Source organism: Mytilus californianus, unplaced genomic scaffold (genome assembly GCF_021869535.1).
Source record: "Mytilus californianus isolate M0D057914Y unplaced genomic scaffold, xbMytCali1.0.p SCAF_6, whole genome shotgun sequence".
Taxonomy (NCBI): Eukaryota; Metazoa; Mollusca; class Bivalvia; order Mytilida; family Mytilidae; genus Mytilus; species Mytilus californianus.
The window spans coordinates 23,616,320-23,637,571 of record NW_026262712.1 but is presented as its reverse complement, the minus strand read 5'-3'; the positions used below and the strand labels follow the sequence as shown (position 1 = coordinate 23,637,571).

The following is a 21,252-nucleotide window of genomic DNA, read 5'->3' as shown; positions in this document are numbered from 1 at the left end:
AAGCTGTCGGGGCCATATAGTTTTACCCTTGTCTGTCATTCCATCATTCCGTCAATCCATCTTTCCATCATTCCGTCATTCCGCAACAAACCATTATACGGGCTTTTTTCTAAATGCCTTTAGATATTAGGCTGATTTTTGGTATGTGAGTTCACCATGATGAGTTTTAGATGATGTTTTAGTTTCGTTCTGCTCCGCTAATTTTTGCCAAAATTACAGGCTTAATGGACTTTGATAAGTTGTTGAAAATCACAGTTATACAGACTTTTTTTTCTAAAGGCCTTCAGATATTGGGCTGATTTTTGGTATGTGAGTTAACCATAATGAGTTACAGATCAAGTTTGAGTTTTGTCCTGCTCTACTATTTTTGCCGAAATTACGGGCTTTGGACTTCGATAAATTGTTGAAAATCACAGTTATACAGGTTTTTTTCTAAACGCCTTCAGATATTGGGCTGATTTCTGGTATGTGAGTTAACCATGATGAGTTACAGATCAAGTTTATGTTTAGTTCCGCTTTGCTAATTTTCCCCAAAATTACAGGCTTTGAACTTTGATAAATGGTCGAAAATCACAGTTAAATGGAGTTTTTTAAAGCCTGAAGATTTTGAGCAGAATTTTGATATGTGAGACTACCATCATGTTTGTGTTCACATGTGTTGTTTAAAATTGCAGATTTTTCAACTTTTTGAGATGGGGGCCATTCGTGTCGTTTCGACACATCTAGTCTTTTTTTGCAACATGTTTTTTTATCAACACAACCAAAACACTTCAAAATTAAATATACACTTTTGACATTCATAATGATTATCAATTATTTTCAAATTTACATTAAATAATTAAATAACTTTAGTATAAGTAAATAGAAATGTATGAAATTTGAACACAAGGTTTATAACCACACAAGAAAGGTTGGGGTTGATTTAAGGGGTTGTGGTCCCAACAGTTTAGGGATTTAAGGAGGCAAAAAGAGGCCCAAAAAAACATTTTTCTAGTTTCCAGACAATAACTTGTGGAACATTGTATGGATCTCTCTGAAATTATACCACGATTTTCCATTCCTCAAAAGGATGGTTAGGATTGGCTTTTGAGGGTTATAGCTTAAACCATTAGGAATTAGGGGAAAACAATGATTTCCTGTTTGATGGACTATTACTTACTTAAGTATGTACATGAATGTTACGTTTGAATTACATCCCTTACACTACTTTTAAATCATGTATAACGAAATGTATTGTCTTGAGGTGATTTGCTGCCAATTTGTTTTTAGAAAAAAGTAAAATCACAAAAATACTAAACTCTGAGAAAAATTCAAAACGGAAAGTCCCTAATCAAATGGCAAAATCAAAAGCTCAAACACATGAAATGAATGGATAACAACTATCATTCTGACTTGGTACAGGCACTTTCTTATGTAGAAAATGGTGGATTGAGCCTGCTTTTATAACTAGCTAAACCTCTCACTTGTATGACAGTCACATCAAATTCCATTATATTGACAACGATGTGTGAACAAATCAAACAGACATAACAGGTGAAAATGTCAAAAACACAACCATCAAGAGAGAACTAACTGTTTTAAAAAAGAATTTTAGGATGTATTTAAATGGGTAATTATGGTTGCAAATTCTATTTGGAATTTTAAATTTTAGATTTAAGAAATTTCAGAAATTAAAAAGACATTTTCTTTAAATATAATTTATTTTTGCCAAAAAAAAAGGGGAGGTGTCAATAAACAACAGCATAATAGTGTATTGCACAAGGGCAAAAAAAAATGAGGGGTCAATACGCAACAGCATAGTGTATTGCACAAAAGCAAAGCTTAAGGGGTGTATTTTTTTGGGTAGGGAGGTCAATTCTCAACAGCATAGTGTATTGCATATAAGCCAAAAAAATTAATATAAATTGAAACATATAACCAATTCTAAGTTCCTTGACTACATTTATTCTCTGTCAGAATCCTATTATGTGTCAAATATTTAATTACAATCCATATTCAGACCCAAGCGCGAATATTGTGTCCATTTTTGCCCCAACTGTTCATGGTAGGACCTCCGCGGTCGTATCTAGCTGCGCTCGGCGAAGCAATTTATTATCTTTGAAATGTTTTGTTGGAATTCTGCTTCACAGAAATACAAAACAAGTCGGTCATTAGGGATGACCAATAAGTACCCATAAGTGAGACTATAAAACATAACAAGGTTGAGAAAAATAAAATTTGGTACATTATAAACCTATAATAATGTAAGCTCTGTACAGCTTTTTACCAACGAACAAATAAAAGGCGTATACAATTCATGTAAACAATTTAAGACATGCAAATAAAATAAAATGCATATCAATATGAAAGCATTATTAAGTGAAACAAGATGTCACAGTGCTCATGATAGCAACACTGAAAAAAGCACAGTTAAATTGAGCGCAGAGCCGGAATATAAAAGTAAAAACAAAGCAAAGGAGAAAAATATAAAGTACCGATATAAAAGTATAAAAGTATGTATGCAGTACCAGTGCAGATCCAGAAATTTTGATAAAGGGGGTGGTAGTGGCCAAGAGGGGTCCCACTCCAGTCATGCTTCATTGATCCCTAAATAACTTAGTTATAGTCAAACGAATTTTCCTACAAAGGGACCGGGACCCCTGTCCCCCACTTAATACGCCTCTGAGTACAAGTCATATTTTATGCCCATTATAGAATGACACGATTTCCCCGCTATAAATAACATTATCTTTAGTTTAGAATAAACAGTGTTTTCACAAGGTTCAGTTACAATTCATATTACATATAGATTTTCTTTTAAATAATCATAACAGATATAAGTTTTAAGAATGTTCTAATTTACGAAAACAGGTTTGGTATTTGAATGTTAAATAAAACTGTTATTATCTTAGTTTCCCAAAATAAAACCTTCTTCATTCAAAATATCTCTGACCATTGGCTATCGAACGGAGCAACTGGAGTACTTCTGTTTATTAAACAAAACCAACCGGAAGTTAGGTTGTTGTCGTGACTTTTCTACCAAACTCATCCAAAGTGCAATATTGTTGTGTGATTTTACTTTATTCGCGTGTTTTAGATAGATGACAACACAAATTACTATCAAGATAGATAAACAGAAGTTAAATTTTATTTACAATTTAAGTATTCAAATATTGTATGCTTTGTCATTACATAATTCAACCGACTAGATCTACAACAACCTATTCTCGGGAACCAGGTTCTGTAACCAACATCCTACAGACACTTGGCTGGTCAACACTAGCAACACGCAGACAAGGAGCCAGGCTTATACTCCTATATAAGATCCTGCATGGAGAAGCATCAGTCATTGTCCCAGATTACATCAGGAGACCAACTGTAACAACCAGACAATACCACAGAGACAGGTTTTCCAGAGTCAGCACTTCAACGGATGCCCATAAACACAGTTTCATCCCCAGAACAAATTTTTGACTGGCACCAATTACCTGAAAGTGCCATCCAAGCCCCCACAACAGACGCCTTCCGGGTCTGTGTGTGGCAGTTCCTGGCGTAACTACATGTTGTATTGATACCTGATTTTAACCCTGTACAGTTGTTGCAAACTCACATAATTTTATTTGATTTTGTTCCTGTAAATACACAATTTTGTTTATTTTTAACTTTGCGTGTACTGGTTGACACACCCGCACAGTATATCTGTGTTATGGAAATTTCAACTGCAGAATAACCACAAAATATAGAAGAAGAAGTACAATAAACACTAGACAACAGGAATGACAGGATATATCTCCTGGGGGGTAAATGGTTAAAACTAGATATAAACAGATTAACTTACTAATGTTCTATTATATACTGGTAAAGTACTAGGGTATCAGTACTAGGGTATCAGGTTGTTCTGGCCCCAAATCAATCTGGCCCCAAAACAATCTGGTTAATTACACTGTGACCAATATTTACGATGGAAGCTCGATCAAATGTCGACAGCCCATTTATGGTATTCAACAGCTCATTGGTCAGAGTTCTAGTCAAATCAGTATCCGGTCAAATCGGCACCTGGTTAAATGGCACCTGATGTAGTCTTTAGGCACACATGATACATATATTTAACCGCAAACATTTTTTTTGGATTGTATAATGGTATGATGTTGTCGTCTGCATTGTCCGATGACACATTTGGTTTCCGGACAATAACTTTAGTTTACATGAATGGATCTCTTTGAAATTTAATAAGAAGGTTCAATACCACAAAAGAAAGGTTGGGATTGATTTTGGGGTTGATGGTCCCACCGGTTTAGTAATTAGAGGCCCAAAAAGGCCCCAAAACAAGCATTTTTCTACTTTCAGGATAATAACTTGTGTATAAGTATTTCAATTGCTCTGAAATTGTACCATAATGTTTAATACCACAAGTAAAAGGTTTGGATTCATTTTGCGGTCTATGGTGTCAACAGTTAGAATTAAGGGCCCAAAAGGGGCCAAAAACTAGCATTTTTGTAGTTTCTGGACAATAACTTGTGTGTAAGTGTATAGATCTCTCTTATATTGTACCACAAAGTTCCATATCACAAAAAGAAGACTTAGATTGAGTTTGGGCGTAATTGTCCCATTCATGCAAGAATTAGGGGCCATAAAAGGGCCAAAAACAAGCATTTTTCTAGTTTCCAGACAATAACTTGTTGTAGTTTACAGTCAATAACTTGTGTTTAAGTGTATAAATCTCTCTGAAATTATACCACAAGTTTCCATACTACAAAGGGCTAGTTATTGGGGGTTATGGCTTAAATCATTTAGCAATTAGGGGCCAAAAAAGAGGGAAAACAAGTGTTTTTCTGGTTAAAGGACAATTTAGACAATTTAAAAGCTGTGTTAGGGAGGTAATCCAATTCAAATTTAAAGAATACTGTTATATATATGTTTGATTACCTCCCTTACACTGTTTGAAAATTATGTATTAAGAAATGATGATTGTCTTGAGATGATAAGCTGTAATTTTTTTTTTAGAAGTAATACTATTCATTTATATTAATTTTAACCATGACTTATAATGTCATTTTATACTTTTATATTTTATGATGTATTTATTAAATGAGTAGTTATTGTTAAAAACTCCATAAGAAATTTGAATTGAGATTATTATTGGAATAAAGGAAAAGAGAAGATGAAAAAAAAGGGGGGGGGGGGGGAGGGGGGGTAGGGGGTACAATTTTTCTCATTTCAGATTTCTTTAAATATTTTTTTTTGAGGGGATAATATTCAACAGCATAGTGTATTACTCAAAAGCAAATAAATTTTTTAAGTTCATTAGACTACCAGAAACCTATGCTGTGTCAACTATTAATCACAATCCAAATTCAGAGCTGTATCAAGCTTGAATGTTGTGTCCATACTTGTCCCAACTGTTCAGGGTTCGACATCTGCAGTCGTATAAAGCTGCACCCTGCGGAGCATCTGGTTGCTTTATGTTTACATTAATATTTGAAGATTTGAACAAATCAAAGGGGAAACCAGGCATTATCTTGCATAATATGAAAAAGAAGATGTGGTACGAATGCCAATGAGACAACGAGCCACAAGAGACCAAATGACACAAAAAATTAACAGCTACGGGTCACCTCACAACCTTTAACAATGAGCAAAGCCCATACATATAAGTTCTTTCAGTAATTTAACATGGCCTAAATACCTGTGCTTACCATGATAAAAAGTTGAATAATGGAGATAAAGTGTATAATATATCAATGAGACAGCAACTTAATGACACAAAAAGTAAGAAGACATTTAAATATCAACATCAAAGCATCAAAGTCCATTTGGATTGTATCTAAAAACCACAGGGTTAAGATTTTAAATACCTGGTTAAACTGTTGTATAACATTTCAAATACTGTTAATACAGAAATTATTGTATGGTTTTTATATTGTGAATGACATGTTTTTTTTTTTTACTGACCCTGGTTATCCATGAGGGTATTGCATGGTCGTATATGTGAATAATGTATCTGGGTGGGTATCACCAGGTGTATATGTATACACAATATATTGTGAGATGAAGCATAGCCAGACAACTGGTCTGCAGTTAATTACGTTTATTATATGCATTAAATTATAATTACTTTTTCATGTGATAGAAAAACTTTATAAAGTCATAAAGTAAAGATTATGTGAAATTATCTAATTGGTTTTTTCAGGAAAGTAACTAAAGTTAACTTTAAGTGCAGTATATATCTGTGGACATTTTTTGTTATGATAGTAATATTTTCTTTCTCTTTCACAATAGCTAGATGGATGGTAACTGAATCAATACAAATAGCCTCATTGAATTTGAAAAAAAGCTGCATATGATATCAGTAACAAAAGATTGTTAGTGTGCAGTGTGCAGTGTGCAGACAGTGGTTAAACAGAAGTTAACATTCTATTAGTTTTGGGATTTTACAATCAATGCCAAAATGAATGATAATGCTAGAGGAAGTAATAGGAGAAAAAGGGACCTGTGTGGTAAAAACTTCCTAAAAGTCGTCCTTTATGTGTTCAACTTTTTCTTTTGGGTAAGTGTATTATATATATGTTTATAGTTATAGAAAAGGCAACTTAAAAAGATATTACAATTTAAATGATTTATTGATTATTGGTTGCTTAGAATCATCCATTGGCAAATATTATATATGCATGTTCAGAACTAACTATATAAAGTATAGAATTTGTAAATGTATATAAATAAGACATAATAGATGATATAGATACATGTTAATTGAATAATCTCCCTTTGTTCTTTGTTCAAATTAAATGAAATTCTTCGTTCATTGTTTACTGTATTCTGTTGCTAGTAAGATTTTATAACCATGCTAACAGGATAAAAGATCCTAATATAAAATTATTTCTAATTTTTCAGCTAACATTGCTAACTTCAAATTACAAAAATATTCCGTTTCCTAACTTTTCTTTATCATGTTCTGTCAATTAATTAAATGTTCTTTAAAATTCAATAGTATTTTTATGCATGATATATTCTATATTTCTTTTCCAGCTGACAGCCCGGTTAGCTTTCCTAGCAATAGGGTTATATATCAAGTTCCAGAAGCATACCTATATCAATCTGCTAGGGAACAGTACTTTCCCTTTGGCAACATACTTGCTACTAGGAACAGGAGCCTTTATTATCTTGTCAGGAATCATTAGTTGTACTGGGACATGTATAGAAAATAGATGTTTTATGGTTATGGTGAGTTATTTCCCTTTGAACACATTGTCTACTAAGAATGTATACCAAAATTAAGTTTTTTAACTTTTCACAAGCAAAGCCAACAATAAATTGAAAAAAAATCATTTCAGCTAATTCCAATTACATGTTATTTTTAAACCCGACTTATGATTGTAATGGATATTATGTTGTATGATGGTCTGTTCGTCTGTCAGTCCAAATAGATTTTTAGGTTGTTTACATTGACGTTGTGGTCTTATCAACATGAAAATAAGGCCACATGGCGTGAAATTACTATGGTATATAGGCCTATTCCACGGTTCACTAAACATTGAAGTTATTACATTCTCAAGTTTAAAGTCATATGAAACGAGTGACTACTAAAAAATAATGTTTATCCAATTCTTGAACCAATGCATGTTTATATCATAAACTTAGTCTTCTGTGCACAATTTTATCATTTTTTACGCAAAGATATCGTTTTTAAATTGTCAATTTTTTTTCTCTCTGTCTGTTATGATCTAACAAATATGGTAGCTCATTAATTGCCGTGTTATGAAGCTGAAGTTTACTGATTGTTACTTTATAGTAAACTATCAACAAAAAAGGATGCAATATATTGGCGATTTTATCATAAACATGCTGCTAATAAATGCCTCTTTAATAAGCTAGGTGCATTTTTCTATATTTTTTTTATCTTAGGAAATTACTATTGAAACGTTGTTTATCTGTTATCTTGAAATTATCGTTTGAAAAGGATGTTTTTTTATAGAGATGACTTAAGCCAATCAGAAAGTCAGACTAGAGGTCACATGTCTGGCATTTCATTCTCCTGTCTCATATTCTAAAATGTTATGGATAATTAAAACATTGTTGTGATGTCATTCTATTGTTTTACCCGTTCTTTATTTCAGTGATTGGACTATCATTAACCTGTAAGAAACCATTATGTTACCTTTAGCTGTCCAATATTTTTAAGAATAGACCTCCTCTTTCTTAAAAATATTGGACAGCTAAAGGTAGCATTACTGATTCTTACAGGTAAATGATAGTTCAATCACTGAAATAAAAAAAAACTATTAATTAATAAAACCAAAGATCAAATGACAATTAAAAAAACATTTTATTAAAGTCACCTTCCAACACAATAATTTTGTCACTCATCAAAATGGTTTCTTGAGGAAAAAATCACTTTCAAATTGATTTTTGTCTCGCTTGATGGAGTCAAAAAGCGAGACATAGGTATGCTGTTTCTGGCGTCAGCGGCGACGGCGGCCTCAACAATGTATTAGTTTGTGATTATGTCTAGTTTATGGTGAACCACTGGTGGTAAGTCAAAAATATTTGGTATGCAGTTGTATAAGTATTGGCACATCTATTTACCATGGAGATTATTTGGCCTCATCCCCTCAGTCATGGTCTATTGACTTTGAAACTTTGCTTAGTTTTCATGTATTAGTTTGTGATTAGGTCATTTTATGGGGAACCACTAGTGGTAAGTTAATGATTATTGGTATGCAGTTGTATAAGCATTGGCATATCTCATTTCCATGGAGATTATTTGGCCCCGCCCCCTCAGTCATGGTCTATTGACTTTGAATTTTTTGCTTAGTTTTCATGTATTAGTTTGTGATTAGATCGGTTTATGGAGAACCACTAGCGATAGGTCAATGATATTTAGTATTCAGTTGTATTAGCATTGGCACATCTCATTACCAGGAAAATTATTTGACCCCCGCCCCCTCAGTTATGGTTTATTGACTTTGAAATTTTGCTTTATTTAAATGTATTAACTTGCGTTTGAAATTTTGCTTTATTTAAATGTATGAGCTTGTGTTTATAGGTATGTTTAAAGGAAACTACTTATGATAAGTCAATGGTATTTAGTATGCAGTTGTATTAGCTTTGGTACATCTCATTTCCATGGAGATTGTTTAGCCATGTACCTTTAGTCATGGTTCATTGACTTTGAGTATTTGCAAAACATACATGTTAAATAAAGTGTTGCTATTTTAATTTCAACATTTGCATGATCGAAATTACAAAAAAGCGAGACATATCTCTGTGATAACAGTTTATTAACACTACCAATACTTATATCACAGCCATTTTTCTCATGTTTTTGGGTTGTCTCTTTTAGCACTAATTCAATAAGTTGATTATGCTCGTTGTAAGTCTTGTTTTTATTGCTTTATGAATTTCTTTTTCCAAAAGATTTATCCTCGTCTGTCTTTAGGTTATCAAAATTGACCTCTGGTGATGCTCTTCCTAACATCATTTTCAACTGCAACTAAAATGAAAAAAGCAATAAAGTAATGCTTCTAAAATTTGATAGATCATGCCGCAATACAAGGGTCATGAACAACCGAAACCTTATCCTGTGTACAAAGTGCGAATTAGAACTTCCTTCATGAACCAGGGGACTATGAAAGTTTTTATAATTTTCAGGTTTCAACGTGTAAAACAATGTAAGATACAAGCCTCTAACAGTCCATTCTGTAAAATATTTTACAGAATGGATTGTTATTGGCTTATATCCCTTAGAGAGAAAAATATCATGTGACATCAAACATTATCCATTGATTTATGGCAAACCTTAAATATCTAAATATTATAAAATATATCTAAATAAAGGCAACTAGTATACATATTTGTTTAGGGGCCAGCTGAAGGACGCCTCCGGGTGCGGGAGTTTCTCGCTGCATTGAAGACCCATTGGTGGCCTTCGGCTGTTGTCTGCTCTATGGTCGGGTTGTTGTCTCTTTGACAGATTCCCCATTTCCATTCTCAATTTTAACAGTAGTATACTGCTGTTCGAAACTCATAAATCAATAGAGATAAAAACAAATCCGGGTTACAAACTAAAACTGAGGGAAACGCATCAAATATAAGAGGAGAACAACGACACAACAAAAACACAACATTAAAATGTAACACACACAGAAACAAACTATAATATAACAATGGCCATTTTCCTGACTTGGTACAGGACATTTTAAGAAAAAAATGGTGGGTTGAACCTGGTTTTGTGGCATGCCAAACCTCTCGCTTTTATGGCAACGTCAAACACAACACCAAAACGACAACATCACATGACAGGACCACAAAACAAATAAATGGGAGAACATATAGGACAAAGAAACACACGAATAATAGCTAACAAAAGGTACTAGGTTTAAAATTCAATACGCCAGACGTGCGTCTCGTCCACACAAGACCAACCAGTGACGCTCAGATGAAAAAAGTTTGAAAGCCAAAACAAGTACAAAGCCAGAAATTATGGAATAATTGTTCAAATGTACCTTTGTGGTAGTAGTAGAATCTTTTTTTAAATATATTTCAATCTAATTTATGTACATACAGGTTGGAAGAGACTGATGAACTATACATATCTGGGATACAGAATCAATGAAACATCGTCAGTACTGAAAGGTCAACATCAAAGAGGGGTCTGTGCTGTAGACTTCTCAGGTATTTATTGTTTGTTCATTTTCAATCTTCATACAAAAAATTTATGCAGATTGAAACATGACAGGATATTTTTGGTGGTTAACCTTGTAATGATTTTGACTGGAACAAAAGAATGGATGTCAGGAAAATCAGGAAAATAAGATTATAAGTACAGCTAGTATGGGAATAAAACCTGGAATTTTATCACTAGATCTGGTTGGACTTGGATATTTGTTGATTTGTTACTGCCTGAAATTATCTACTACAGTGATACTTAATTTATTGCCACCTTTTGTACTATATGTATTATAAAGTTAACCATGCAGGCGAAATAGAAATTGTTAACAGGAAAACTTTTAAAAGGAATACATGTTTTTTTAAGGTTAGGATTTGGAAATCTATTTTAAGTTATCATGTTAATACATACAAGTACATTTATAGTTACATCAGTTTTTTTTTCACACCTCATGTACATGAGTAAATGGAGATGTGGATTATATGTCAATGGGACAGCAACCCAACAGTATGTCCGATTGTATTAAAATTGTTTTAATTATATATATATATGATGTTGTTTCTTTCTGTCATAATTTAGTTTCTGTTCAAAAGGGTTATATTTGTATATCTAACAATGTATTTTTTTTTATGTTTCAGGTCGTCCAGGCTTTTCAGTGACCACATACTTCAGAAGCTATTCATTGCTTGAGCAGTATAACCCATATATACAATATAAAAGAAAACAAGCCACCTATGAATGAAAATTCAGCAGTCAAAGCTACTTACTGTTTAGCATGATGCTCATGTTAATTTTTTTCTGCTCATGTCCTGATCTGCATAAATCATGATAGAAGTTGTGGAGAAACTATTTTATCCTTGAAAAACATGTACAAAATGTATCAAGTGGGTAGAAATTAAAGTACATGTAAGATGTACATGTTTAATAGGACAAGACTGAATTTGAAAGCTTCAAAGTGCAAATATTCATGTGTGGATATGGTTGATATAATGTACTTAGCAATTACATAAGATACTGAATAAAATGGACTCAGCAGATATTCAAAAAATGGAGTTGGAAAGGCTACATCGCAAATTACATGAGCTGCAATAGTTTCCTAAGTTGGATACTTTGATAAAAAGGAAACCGAATAACAACTGAACAAACTTAAAGAATAAATGTATACTTTCTGTAAGAAAAATCAGAGACCTCATCCACCAAACAGTTAGTTTCTGAAAATGAAAGTGAATTAGTGACGATAGTGAGAACCTACCCAAAATAAGAATTATGCTATTCATGGTAGATATTAGATGTGTTCTTGTTTTTGTGAATATGCAATGAGAATTGTAAGCCAGAATGGAAGTGACAATTCATCGAATAGTACAAGGACAATGATATGGCTACTTTTGCTGTAAACTGAAAGTAAATCAGTCTTTGCCAAGTCAGCTGGTATCAATGCTTTTTTGAACTATAAATTATATAATCATGATATTGATTCGAATGTCATTTTGGGCAATTAAAAAGAAATGTAAAGGATTCAGGATCTACTGGTTTAAAAACAAACAAAGAAAGCTAAAATTTTGTGTATTTTACACTAAAAAAAACAATTATGATGGGTTTTTTTTGTTAAAAATTTACAACAAATTATTCTGTCATCAACTTTTCAAACCTGACCTTTTGACTAATGTTGGGATTTGTGTTTTTCTAATTTTACAGCCTCCATATTAGGTACTACAAGACCAAAATACTGAATAACTGGCATAATTACACACAAATGAATGTTCACGAGTAGCATGTAAGATTTTCAACAACATTACATTTGCATAAATATGCATAAATATGCGGATCCAGCACATTTCTGTGCATTTCATTATAATTATTAAAGTACATGTATATAAAAGCAGGTGCCAGATATACTCAAGGAAACAGGTTAAAGACAAAACATGCAATTAGTAGTTTTAAATTGGAGAATATGGATTCAGAATCAAACCGTCTTTTAGTTCATTTGTAAAATAGAGCTTTCCATGAGAGCTTTTAGTACTTTGATTATCGTTTTCAGTATGATTTTGCTTTGAATTAAAAAGAAACAGTAGTTGAAGTATAAATTCATTCATTTTGAAAAGAATTGCACTCTTAAATTGTGGCTTTGAGTTAAGAAAATGATTTTGTTACATGAAAAATTTTATAAAAATACTATAAAAATAGCTGTACAGTGATATATACTAAATATGTTTCTAAATATTTGCCGTGGGTGGGTTTTTAGCTCACCTGGCCATAAGGGCCAAGTGAGCTTTTCTCATCACTTGGCGTCCGTCGTCCGTCGTCGTCCGTTAACTTTTACAAGAATCTTCTCCTCTGAAACTACTAGCCCAAATTTAACCAAACTTGGCCACAATCATCATTGGGGTATCTATTAAAAAAAATGTGTCCGGTGACCCGGCCAACCAACCAAGATGGCCACCATGGCTAAAAATAGAACATAGGGGAAAAATGTAGATTTTGGATTATATCTCTGAAACCAAAACATTTAGAGCAAATCTGAAATGGGGTAAAATTGTTTATCAGGTCAAGATCTATCTGCCCTGAAATTTTCAGATGAATCAGACAACTCGTTGTTGGATTGCTGCCCCTGAATTGGTAATTTTAAGGAAATTTTGCCGTTTTTGGTTATTATCTTGAATATTATTATAGATAGAGATAAACTGTAACCAGCAATAATGTTCAGCAAAGTAAGATCTACAAATAAGTCAACATGACCAAAATGGTCAGTTGACCCCTTAAGGAGTTATTGCCCTTTATAGTCAATTTTTTAACCATTTTTCTTAAATTTTTGTAATCTTTTACAAAAATCTTCTCCTCTGAAACTACTAAGACAAATTTAACCAAACTTGTCCACAATCATCATTAGGGTATTTAGTTTAAAAAATGTGTCTGATGAACCCGCCTGCGAACCAAGATGGCCGACATGGCTAAAAAATAGTACATAGGGTAAAATGCAGTTTTTGGCTCATATCTCTGAAACCAAAGCATTTAGAGCAAATCTGACAAAGACCATAAAATTGTTCATTAGGTCAAGATCTATCTGCCCTGAAATTTTCAGACCAATCAAGCAACACGTTGTTGGGTTGCTGCCCCTGAATTGGTAATTTTAAGAAAACTTTGCAGCTTTTGGTTATTATCTTGAATATTATTATAGATAGAGATAAACTGTAAACAGCAATAATGTACAGCAAAGTAAGATCTACAAATAAGTCAACATGACCAAAATTGTCAATTGACCCCTTAAGGAGTTATTGCCCTTTATAGTCAATTTTTTACAATTTTCATAAATTTTGTAAATTTTTACAAAATATTTCCCACTGTAACTACTGGGCCAAGTTCATTATAGATAGAGATAATTGTAAGCAGCAAGAATGTTCAGTAAAGTAAGATCTACAAACACTTCACCATCACCAAAACACAATTTTGTCATGAATCCATCTGTGTCCTTTGTTTAATATGCACATAGACCAAGGTGAGCGACACAGGCTCTTTAGAGCCTCTAGTTTTAATGAAGGATCGTCAAAATGTTCCTTCAATTAACGTATGTATCAACTATCCTCAATCAGAAAGGAATAGATATGAAAATACCAAACAAGGTGTACTACTTAATTAAAGGGCTACGCTGATCTACACTGGGCAATGCATATTGTAAAATTTTTAAAATTTCCGATTGTACTGCGTTAATTCACCAGTCAGATGTTATTGTAAAATTATTCATAATTCTTCGAACTTTTCTTCATGAATATTATCATGATAAAAACCAGTAAATTTGATATTTTTGTACTCAAAATTGTGCAAATAAAATGCTGAAATCCGTTTTCAGGATTTGCACTCCCGTCGGGAGGTTCACATGTACAAACACTTCACCATCACCAAAACACCATTTTGTCATGAATCCATCTGTGTCCTTTGTTTAATATGCACATAGACCAAGGTGAGCGACACAGGCTCTTTAGAGCCTCTAGTTTTAATGAAGGATCGTCAAAATGTTCTTTCAATTAACGTATGTATCAACTATCCTCAATCAGAAAGGAATAGATATGAAAATACCAAACAAGGTGTACTACTTAATTAAAGGGCTACGCAGATCTACACTGGGCAATGCATATTGTAAAATTTTTAAAATTTCCGATTGTACTGCGTTAATTCACCAGTCAGATGTTATTGTAAAATTATTCATAATTCTTCGAACTTTTCTTCATGAATATTATCATGATAAAAACCAGTAAATTTGATATTTTTGTACTCAAAATTATGCAAATAAAATGCTGAAAACCGTTTTCCCTTTCCCCTACAAGGGCTCCGCCCTGGACCTTCTGGGGGCCTTAAGCGGCCCCAAGACCCCCTGCCGATGTGTGCCCACAGTTGACTTAATACCTAGCTACGCCCCTGACATTGTCAATGAATGGAACTACATTGTGTACTGACCTAGCTATGCAAATGACCCAAGTTAACCTCACACCATCTATGACATAACTCTCACAACATTGAAGGCCAAATTTGACCCATTCCAGTTTCTCTCTTGCTATTGCACAATACTGTGCAAATGAAGATTTCTTGCTGTTGCGCAATACTGCACAATACTGTGCAATTATTGATTTCTTGCTATTGTGCAATTGAAAATTTCTTGCTATTGCGCAATAATGTGCAATTGAAAGTTTCTTGCTATTGCGCAATACTGTGCAATTGAAGATTTCTTGATGTTGCACAATACTGTGCAATTGAAGATTTCTTGCTATTACACAATACTACATGCAATTGAAGATTTCTTGCTATTGGGCAATACTGTGCAATTGAAGATATCTTGCTATTGTGCAATACTGTGCTATTGCACAATAATTTGTTGTTGCACAATACTGTGCTATTGCACAATACTGTGCTATTGCACAATACTGTGCAATTGAAGATTTCTTGCTATTGCACAATACTGTGCAAATGAAGATTTCTTGCTTTTGCGCAATACTATGCAATTATTGATTTATTGCTATTGTGCAATACTGTGCAATTGAAAATTTCTTGCTATTGTGCAATTGAAGAAAATATTTGCTTTTGCGTATTACCTTGCAATTGAAGATCTCTTGCCATTGCGCAATACTGTGCTATAGTGCAATATTGCACAATTGTAGATTTCCTGCTATTGCGCAATACCGTACAATTAAATGAAGATTTCTTGCTAATGCGCAATACTGTGCTTTTGTGCAATGCACAATACTGTGCTTTTGTGCAATGCACAATTCTATGCAATTAAAGATTTTTTGCTAATGCGCAATACTGAAATCCAACATACTACTTGTGGTACAATTTTAGAGCAATCAAAATACTTATACACTAGTTGTCCTGAAACTAGAAAAATGCTTGTTGGGCCCCTTTTTGGCTCCTAGTTCCTAAACGGTTGAGACATTCACCCCCAAAAAACCTTCCTTTTGATTCGAATTGGGACGACAATGACGCTGATGGAGATGACAACAACGACGTGAACAAGAAATGAACACTTATGAATTATATCAACAAACAACAACCACTGAACAACAGGTTTCTGACTTATGTCATGTGCAAACAAAAGCAGGTGATTTTAACAGGTGCCAATCTTGTCCATTACATATGAGGACTGCTTGAGAAAAAAAAAATTGTCATGTGAAATACTCACTTTTTATGAGCAATAAGATAATTGAATTAGGTATATGGGATCCTTGCATCTTCTACATGTCTATCATTTAAGATTCACCTGACTTTGACCTCATTTCACTGTTCAATGATCAAAGTTAAAGTTAAATGGTCTAATCTGTATCTCAGACTTAACTGTAGATTCATTTAACTTGGATATTTGAGTTTGTGGCTTTTGAAAATTCTGCATACAAGCTGATGAAAAATTGTATTTGGTTGAAGATTTGAATTATAGTGGTTCACATGTACCCTCAGAATACAAGAAATTTCAGAGTTCATTGGACAATGTTGAGTTTTTGTGGCTAGGTCTGTTTCTTCAATACTATTAGCTATAGGTCAATTATATTTGGTGTATCATGATTGTGAGTTTTCTGTCTGTCTTGCAGGGTTCATATGACCTTGACCTCATTTTTATGGTTCATTGGTCAATGTCAAGATTTTAAGGCTAAATACTGAAATGTTAATCAGGTGCTTTTGGTGATAGGACCACTATTTTGTGATTGGAATGATTGTAAGTTGTCTGTCTGGCATGTTTCATTATACCATGACTTTGTTTTCATAAAGCATTGATAAGTTTATGTGATACTTGATATAAAACCATCATATTACAGACTTTCAACATCTATTCAATGATAATTAAAAGAGGCGAGACATCTCAGTGGATATATACTCTTGTTTTTATACGACCGAAAAAAAAATTTGTGGTCGTATATTGGTATGACGTTGGCGTCGTCGTCGTCGTCCGAAGACACATTGGTTTTCGCACTCTAACTTTAGTTTAGATGAATGGATCTCTATGAAATTTTACCATAAGGTTCAATACCACAAAAGGAAGGTTGGGATTGATTTTGGAGGTTATGGTACCAACAGTTAAGGAATTAGGGGCCAAAAAGGGGCCAAAAATAAGCATTTTTGTAACTTCCAGACAATAACTTGTGTGTAAGTGAATGGATCTCTCTGACATTGTACTACAAGGTTCCATATCACAAAGGAAAGGCTGGAATTGATTTTGGGGGTAATTGCCTCAAAATTTTAGGAATTAGGGGACAAAAAAGGGACAAAAAACAAGCATTTTTGTAGTTTCAGGACAATAACTTGTGTGTAAGTGTATGGATCTTTCTGAAATTGTACTACAAGGTTCGATATCACAAAGGGAAAGCTGGGTTTTGAGTTTGGGGGTAATTGCCTGAAACGTTTTGCAATTTGGGGTCAAAAAACACATTTTTCTAGTTTCCAGACAATAACTTGTGTTCAAGTGTATGGATCTCTCTGAAATTGTACTGCAAGGTACCATACCACAAAGGGAAGGCTGGGATTGATTTTGGGGGTGATGAATCATAAGGGGGTTCAAAAAATTTGGGGGGAAGGGATTTTTTTTTTCCCTTTTTTTTCGTTTTTTCCTTTATTTTTTCTTTTAAAATTTTCCATTTTAAGTTGGTTATTTCTGATTTATATTTAAAAGCAAATAATAATGATATGGTAGGAGATACACACCAAACAGGATGTGAAAATTATTACATAATAAGTATTGTGCAATAGCAAGAAATTTTTCATTGCACAGTATTTCACAATAGCAAGAAATCTTCAATTGCACAGTATTGCGCAATAGCAAGAAATCTTCAATTGCACAGTATTGCGCAATAGCAAGAAATCTTCAATTGCACAGTATTGCGCAATAGCAAGAAATATCCAATAGCACAGTATTGCGCAATAGCAAGAAATATTCAATTGCACAGTATTGTGCAAAAGAAGATACTTCGTATAAATTGCATATTTCTTGACCAATTTCAATGGGGTTTTATTCTTGAATTCTTGAGGTTCTTTAATATGCTGAATCTAACCGTGTATTAAGTTTTTGGATTTTGGGCCCCGTTTTTAAATTGGTCCACATTGAGGTCCAAAGGGTCCAAAATTAAACTTTGTTTGATTTCATCAAAAATTGAATTATTGGGGTTCTTTGATATGCCGAATCTAACCGTGTATTTAGATTCTTAATTTTTGTTTCCGTTTTCAAATTGGTCTACATTAAGTTCCAAAGGGTCCAAAATTAAACTTAGTTTGATTTTAACAAAAATTGAATTCTTAGGGTTCTTTGTTATGCTGAATCTAAACATGTATTTAGATTTTTGATTATGGGCCCAGTTTTCAAGTTGGTCCAAATTGGGGTCCAAAATTAAACTTTGTTTGATTTCAACAAAAATTGAATATATGGGGTTCTTTGATATGCTGAATCTAACCATGTATTTAGATTTTTGATTTTTGGGCCCCGTTATCAACTTTGTCCACATTGAGGTCAAAAGGGTCCAAAATTAAACTTTGTTTGATTTCATCAAAAATTGAATTCTTGGGGTTCTTTGATATGCTGAATCTAACCATGTATTTAGATTTTGGATATTGGACCATAATAGGTGAATGTCCAATTTAAAATTTCATAGTTTTAGAGCACATTCATTCTGTGTCAGAAACCTATGCTGTGTCAAATATTTAATCACAATCCAACTTCAGAGCTGTATCAAGCTTGAATGTTGTGTCCATACTTGCCGCAACTGTTCAGGGTTCGACCTCTGCAGTCGTATCAAGCTGCACCCTGCGGAGCATTTTATTGTAACTTCCAGACATAACTTGTGTGTTAGTGTATGGATCTCTCTGACATTGTACCACAAGGTTCCATATCACAAAGGGAATGCTGGGATTGATTTTGGGGGTAATTGCCTCCAAATTTTAGGAATTAGGGGCCAAAAAGGGGCCAAAAATAAGCATTTTTCTAGTTTCTAGACAATAACTTGTGTTCAAGTGTATGGATCTCTCTGAAATTGTACTTCAAGGTACCATACCACAAAGGGAAGGCTGGGATTGATTTTGGGGGTAATTGCCTCAAAATTTTAGGAATTAGGGGCCATAAAGGGGCAAAAAAACAAGCATTTTTCTAGTTTCAGGACAATAACTTGTGTGTAAGTGTATGGATCTTTATGAAATTGTACTACAAGGTTCCATATCACAAAGGGAAAGCCGGGTTTGAGTTTGGGGGTAATTGCCCTAAACGTTTAGGAATTTGGGGCCAAAAAGGGGCCAAAAACAAGCATTTTTCTAGTTTCCAGACAATAACTTGTGTTCAAGTGTATGGATCTCTCTGAAATTGTACTGTAAGGTACCATACCACAAAGGGAAGGCTGGGATTGAGTTTGGGGGTGATGAATCATAAGGGGGTTCAAAAAATTTGGGGGGGGGATTTTTTTTTCCTTTTTTTTCTTTAAAATTTTCCATTTTAAATTGGTTATTTCTGATTTATATATAAAAGCAAATAATAATGATATGGTTTGAATAGGTAAATTAAAAAAAATTAAGTTCTTAAGACCACATTCATTCTGTGTCAGAAACCTTTGCTGTGTCAAATATTTAATTACAATCCAAATTCAGTGCTGTATCAAGCTTGAATGTTGTGTCCATACTTGCCCCAACTGTTCAGGGTTCGACCTTAGCGGTCGTATCAAGCTGCGCCCCAGCGGAGCATTTTATTATAAAATATTTTTCATTTTGTCTTTAAGTACTATGTATATACATTGTTTATCCTATGACCATCCCTACCCCCCCCCCCCCCCTCCTTTATTCCCCTTTTACATTTAAAGTTTCATATGAAAATAAGAAGATATGGTATAACTGCCAAAGAGAAAACTTGCCATCACAGACAAAAAGACATAGAAGTTAACAATTATAGGTCAAGTTACTTTACCAAATTTGAAATTTGTCATTCTAATCTTTCATATGAATGTTTAATCAAACAAATAGCACACTTTATGATTATAAATGTTGTTTTTTCTTTCTTTTCAGTATGTTGAGAGATGTTCAGAACAAAGCAACTCTGTTTGAAGAGGAATCACAGCGGTCAAGACTTCATCCTAAAGTTAATTGTATTAGAAGAGAAGCTTTAACAGTCATAAAACAATAACCAATCTTCAGTTGGTATTTTTAAAAGACTTATAATGTGGATGTTACTTTACTATCATTTATATGACTTAAATGTGGCATTTTTCATGTGAAGTTGAACTCAAAAGGCAAAGAATTGGATGTGACAATAACTTGCATGCATTTGAGGACAGTTCTGTGTATGAAATGAAGAGTGTTTGCTCATTAAATGAATTATAAAAATTATGTTTTCTACCTTCAATTTTTTAAAAACAACAGAAAAGATAGAAAAATTTCTTTCTTTTTTTAATACTTTTACAGAATTTATTCTTTTATACCAAATTCTATATAGACGTCCCTCAAGAAATTCCACACAATATACCTTTTGCAAAATTATTCGTAATCCTGAAAGTGTAACTCGATGGGTTATCAACATAGAAAACTACAATTAACTCTCAGCTTTATAAATAAGGAGATGAGGCAGCCAATGAGACAGCTATCCCTTAAGTCCAAAGATCAAAGATAGTGAAACATGGATTTCAATACAAAAGAAAGATTTATACCATATACTGTTGATTCATTTATTTTTGTGGGTATTAATTTTCATGGATTAAGGAAAACTTGCATGTTCCTGGATATTTAATTTTGTTGTTTTGCCAAAACTGTATACAAGCCTATAAAATTTTGTTATTTGGTGACCATTTAATTTCGTGGTCCACCTGTATCCTCGAAAATTGGTATCCAATGAATAATAATGAATTCACAGTAACATTCAAATACACTTAGGTACTATTAATTACAATCATTTATTGTTAGACAGTTTTTTTGACGTGGTTTTTCTCTATTGTTGAGTTTATACTGGCACACTGTGTTCATCTTCAATCCCTCATGAAAATCAAACCTAGACTACTTGATCAATCTTTTATAGAACTTTTATACAAAAAAATATTCCACTTCTTACAACTGGATACTTAGAACCAAGGTCTTATGTTATTATTGCAGTAGGTTCACAAAAACAT

At 33.3% G+C, this 21,252-nt stretch overlaps 1 long non-coding RNA gene across 3 annotated transcripts; it reads left to right on the top strand.

The window, feature by feature from the left end:
* Positions 1-2,995: 2,995 nt before the first annotated feature.
* On the top strand, positions 2,996-20,413 carry LOC127706107 (uncharacterized). Of its 3 annotated transcripts, XR_007984220.1 has the most exons (6): positions 2,996-3,531; positions 6,263-6,526; positions 7,006-7,200; positions 10,543-10,650; positions 11,284-12,073; positions 20,159-20,413. It is a non-coding gene; the product is annotated as an uncharacterized LOC127706107 (long non-coding RNA). The 3 variants fall into 3 exon arrangements; XR_007984219.1 differs by lacking the exon at positions 20,159-20,413 and having other exon boundaries at positions 11,284-12,160; XR_007984221.1 differs by lacking the exons at positions 2,996-3,531; positions 20,159-20,413 and adding an exon at positions 3,538-3,779 and having other exon boundaries at positions 11,284-12,160.
* The last annotated feature ends 839 nt before the right edge of the window (positions 20,414-21,252 follow it).